This window comes from Marmota flaviventris, chromosome 8 (genome assembly GCF_047511675.1).
Source record: "Marmota flaviventris isolate mMarFla1 chromosome 8, mMarFla1.hap1, whole genome shotgun sequence".
Taxonomy (NCBI): Eukaryota; Metazoa; Chordata; class Mammalia; order Rodentia; family Sciuridae; genus Marmota; species Marmota flaviventris.
In genome coordinates this window covers 110,816,601-110,822,600 of record NC_092505.1, presented here as the reverse complement: position 1 = coordinate 110,822,600, position 6,000 = coordinate 110,816,601, and positions in this window count along the sequence as shown.

Sequence of the window (6,000 nt, the reverse complement as noted above, 5' to 3'; positions counted from 1 at the left end):
AGTTTCCTTTTTCATTTCTGATTTTAGTAATTTGACTCTTCTCCTTTTTATCTTGGTCAGTCTGGCTGAAGGTTTGTAAATTTTGTTTATTTTGTTCAAAAGACCAATTTTGACTTTGTTGATCTTATCAATTTTCTTTTCTTTATTTCATGAATTTGCTTTCTGACATTTATTGACTTCTCTCTTTTGCTTACTTTATGCCTACTTTGCTTTCCCTTTTCCAGGGTCTTATGGTGGACATTAAGGTTATGATTTAAGATTTTCCTTCTTTTTAAATGTAGGAATTTACAGCCGTAAGTTTCCTTCTCATCATTATTTTTGCTACATCATATGAATTTTGTATGTTGTCCTTTCATTTTCATTCATTTCAATTATTTTCTAGTTTCTCTAACCAGTTCCTTGACCCATGGGTTATTTGGACATGTTGTTATTTTATTTCCATGTATTTGAGAATTTCCTGATTTTTCTGTTAAAGAATGTATAATCTGCTGCCGTTGGGGTAGTGTTCAAGAGATGTCTGCTAGATAGATGTAGCTGGTTTCTGTGTTATTCGAGACTCCTATTGCCTGCATGCTATCCTGTTGTTCTAGCCATCATTAAAAGTAGGATATTAAGGTCTGTAAGAACTATTGTTGAATTGTGTATTTTGTCCTACAACTTAGTTCATTTTGCTTGACTGTATTTTGTGCTATGCTGGTAATGTACAAATGTACTTCATTTTCTCTAGTATCAATTTTTGTCTTAAATCTATTTTATCTGATATTAACAGTTACTCCAGCTTTAGTTGAAGTGTGGTTTGCATGACATACCTTTTTATATCCTTTTACTCTCAAACTATTTGTGTCTTTAAATCTAAACCATTTGTTACAGATAGTACATAGTTGGGTTGCTTTTTAAAAATCCATCCGTCTACTTCCATCTTGTGTTTGGAGTGGCCAATCTATTCAAATTTAATGTGATAACTTACAGAGTGGGATTCACATTTCCAATTTTATTGATGTTCTTCTATTTGATTTTGGTTCCTCTATACCTCTGTTACTGTGTTCTGTTGTATTAGTAGATATTTTCTATGTATCATTTTAATTCTCTTATAGTTTATTTTACTACAGTTTTTGAGTTTCTTTCTTAGCAGTTACCCTGGGGATGACATTGAACGTCCTAATTTATAACCATCTAGTTTGGATGAATACCAACTTAATTCCAGTAGTGTGCAATAACTCTGTTTCTATAGAGCTCCACTTACTCCCCTACCTTTTTGTTGTTATTGTCATATGAATTGCATCATGACACATTGGGTGCCACCATTGTTGGTCTATAATTATTGCAGTATTCTTTTCAATCAGATAAACAAACAAACAAAAAAAAAGAGTTCCAATCAAAAATACATTTATTCTGTCTTTTAAATTTATCTGTGTAGACACCCACAGAGGAGCTATCTGTATTTTCCTGTGGATTGAAATTTCTCTCTGGTGTTCTTTCATTTACCCTGAAGAGACTTGCTTTTCTATTACTTATGAGCAACACATTGTCTCAATTTTTGTGTATCTGTGAATGTCTTAATTTTCCATTTATGTTTTAAAAATAGTTTTGCTTGTTAAGACATTCTTAGTTGATAACATTATTCTTTGAATGTCATTCCACTACCTCTTGGGCTCCATTCTTCTGTTAAGAAATTGGCTGTTAATCTTATTAAGGCTTCTTTGCATGTAATGAATCACTTCTCTCTTGCTGCTTTCAAGGTTCTTTTTGTCTTTGGCTTTTTGACAGTTTGAATATGATGTATCTGGGTATAAGTCTCTTTGAATTTTTCCTACTTGGAATTAATTGAGCTTTTTGGCTATGTTCATTAATATTATTCATAAATTTGGGGGAGTCTGGGGCTATTATTTCTTCAAATATTCTTACTTTGCCTGTTTTTCTCCTCCTTCTCCATTTCCTTTTATTCTTATTCTTGGATTCCCATTATGCATATGTTTATATGCTTGAGGATCTGTCACAGATCTCCAGGTTCAATGAATTGTTCTTCACCTTTTCCTTTCTGTTCCTTGGATAAGATAAACTCAATCAAACTGTCCTCAAATTCTCTGGTTCTTTCTTCTGCTTGCTCAAATCTAAGCAGAATTTGTCATTTAAGTCATTGTACCCTTCAACTTCAGGATTTCTGTTTTCTCTTTTCAAAATAATTTCTGTCTCACTACTGATATTCTTTATTTGATAAGACAATATTCTCATACTTTTCTTTAGTTATTTGGTAAGATTTAAAGTAACTGATTTAAAATCTTTGTCAGTTAGTTTAATTCCCCAACTTATGATTTTTTTGACCTCATGATGGTGTGGAAGTGAGATGCATTTTGAGTTTTGAATGGGATCCTTTCCTGGGATAACAGTGTGCAGTATAATACCTTCTCATGATGCTGGGCAACCACTGCTCCCAGTCCGCCATGCAATCATGAGAGTGAAGTATCAGTGTTCTGAATGTACTGTGTCGCTGGTGTGTTGGGATATTGCACCTGTGTTTTCACATCCCCTCATGTCTACAAAATGCTCACTGTGTGTCTTGTTTTGAGTGAGAAGAGGTAGGCAATTACTCTTGAGATGAAATTCAAAATAATTGCCCAGTATGAAAGTACCAAGGCAGAAATGGCCATTGCATGCTAGTTAGGACTTTCACCATCGACAATCTTGATCATCTTAAAGGATGAGAAGCTTGTCAGCAATGCTGTGAAACTTTCACTTAAATATTGCCTTTAAGAAGAAAAGAGATGGCCTAATTGATGATATGATAAAAATGAGTTCTTCCTTGAATGGAAGACCAGATACAGAAGTACATAACACTTGGCCTAAGGATGATTCAAATGAAGGCAAGGAATATTTTCAACACACCAACAGAGCATACCAGTATTCTAATACACACGCAAATGTTTACACAATTCATGAATAGTTCAAATGCTTCAAAAGTCACCATAATTTTTATAATATGAAGGTCAGTGGTAAGATAGCAAGTGTTATCATTGAAGATGCTGAAGCTTTTAAGCAAGAGCTGCATAGGATAATGAGGATGAGAAAAATCTACCAGAATAAACATTCTATGCTGATGAAACAAGCTTTTACTGGGATCATACGCCAGAACATCCATCCATCCATCGAGAATCCAAGATAATGTTGGGTTTCAGGGCATTCAAAGACCATGTGATAATGCTTTTAGATGGAGTCGTTGCTGGGGTCAAAGTAAAGCCTTTCACAGTTAGTTTCTTGGAGAACTCTAGAGTACATAAGGTTGTGAGAAATCACATGTTTTTGGTTTATTATCACCATAACAAGAAAGCCTAGATGAGGTCAGCAAATTTTGAAGGCTGGCTTTTGAACTGTTTTACTCTACAGGCAACGGAATATCGTAGACAAAACAATATGTCACTCAAGCTTCCTCTGATTTTAGACAATGCTCCAGGGTATTCACATCCTACCAGTCACATGTATTCCAATATAAGGGCTGTGTATTTGCCACAGAATACAGTCACACTCATTAGTCCAAGACACAATAGTTTTTGTTCATTGTACGGTACATGCTATCATACATATGCCAGATGTTTGTGCAAGTTATTGAAGCCACTGAATCCAGCCAGAGGTTATGAGAGCTTTGGAAAAGGTTTAATATTCTGAATCTTATCCAGAACATAACTGCAGCATAGGAAGAAATCACACAGTCATTCATGAATGGCATTTGGAAGAAAGTTTTGAAGGCATCTGTGAACACATTCAAAGGCTTTACCAAAGATTTTGCTGTTGACAAAATGGTAAGTAACAAGGCATCAGTGATTGGGGAACAGATTGAACTGAACACTGATGAAGAGGATATTCATGAGCTTTTTTGGTACTGTGGCTGAAGAGCTTTCTAACAAGGGGCTGATCAAACTGGAGGAATAAAGAAGTAAAGAAATTGAGGCAGAGAAAGAAAAATATATATCCAAGAACGTTCACAGCAAAGAAACTGGTGGAGGTGTTTGCTACTACCAGCAATGATATATGAATGTTAAAGAATGGCACCAATTAATAGAAGTTCCTTGGATTAGACAAAAGGGAATTAAGGGAAGGGAGAAGGTATGGGAATAGGAAAGATAGCGTAGTGAATCAGACATAACTTTCCTATGTTCATATATGAATACACCACCACATCATGTTCAAGCACCAGAATGGGCTCCTAATTAGAATAAGTTATACTCCTTGTATGCCCAAATACACTCTCCTGTCATATATATATATATATATATATATGTATATATATATATATATAGAGAGAGAGAGAGAGAGAGAACAAATAAAAAAGAAAGAAAGTGGCAAATGGCACCAATTATGAGAGATCCTTCTGAGCTGACAGGCAGACAGGTTGATACAGGAGGCTCTTTTGTTTGCTACAGAGAAATTCATAATGCAAATCAGAAACAAACTGTAAAGTCAAGATGACATTTTCCTGAGGAACACTAAAGTTGCCAACCTATCAAGTGTGAATGTCCCAGTGCCTTCTTTCAGTTACTCCCAAGCCTCCTCAGAAGTCAGCAAAGTAGATAGCCTTGTTGCAGTAGCATCTCTATCATTCAGCGTCAAAGATTTTTTCAGGACCTGTGCTTTTTGTTGTGATAATGGTGAGCACCCATATGACCATTCTCTTTTTCATTTTCAGTCTGGTATCCAATAAATCACATGATATTGAACGCTTCATTATAAAATAGCCTTTGTGGTAGATGAACCAACCATGGGCCAATAGAAACACTCTGAGAATGTTTCAAGTAGGCTAGGCTGAGCTATGATGTTTGGCAGGTTAGATGTATCAAATGCGTTTTTGACTAATGATATTTTTAATTTACAATGAGTTTGTTGGGACATAATCCCACTGCAAGTTGAGGAGTATCTGTGATTTTGATTACTTCTTACTCCTGGTATATGGACCATATTTTTTTTTGTTCATTTGCATGTCTCATAACTTGTAGTTGAAAACTGGTGTTATGGTTTAGATGTGAGGTGTCCCCCAAAAATCCCACACGTGAGACAATGTGAGAAGGTTCAGAGGGGAAAGGATTGGGTTGAGAGAGCTTTAACCCAATCAGTGAATTAATTACCTGATTAGAATAATTGAGTAGTAATTGAAGGCAAGTAGGGTGTGGCTGGAGGAGGTAGAGCATTGGGGGTGTGGCTTTGGGGTATATCCTTGTATCTGGTGAGTGGAGTCTCTCTTCCTCCTGATCACCATGTGACTGCTTCCCCCTGCTACACTCTTCGGCCATGATGAGCCCCAAGGAATGTAGCCAGGCTTCTATGGACTAAGACCTCTGAAACCATAAGCCCCAAATAAACTTTTCCTCCTAAAATTGTTCTGGTCAGATATTTCAGTCACGCCAGCAAAAAAGCTGACTAAAACAACTGGGTTTGAATTATATAACTTGGCAACTCTTGAAATCAGATTCTGCCCCTCCCAAGAGTTTGTTGTTGCTGCTGTTATTGTTGTTTGTTTGCTGAGTGATTTTTTTGCACTGATTTTGTGCAGTCTGTATTCTTTGTCTTTTGTGGCCTTTGGTCTTTCTTTCTGCTCAGTTGGCTTAGTGGTCAACTAATGATTGAACAGACATTTCCTTAAATGCCTGGGACTATGTAGTCACCCAGACTTTGAAAAAGGGCTTTGTGAAAGTGTTAGAGAATGCCTTTAATGATCAACCGACAGTTAATAAATTGCCTTACCCTGCACTTCCTCTCTCCAGCCCCAAGGTTAGCCTGAGGTGGAAGCTTAGGACCTTTTCAGATCTTTTCTATGCATGCCCACAGGCATGGGCCCACAAACATCTGATCATACACTTGTGGCCTAAATCCTCAAGGATGTGGAGAGCCTTTCAAAGCCTCTATGAATGTCTCACTCTCTAGTTTCCCCTTTAAAGCCTTTTCTTAGCCCATTGTTCACTCTGTTAACCAGCAGCTGACCTTCAACACTTGCCTCTAATTGTTTTCAACAAA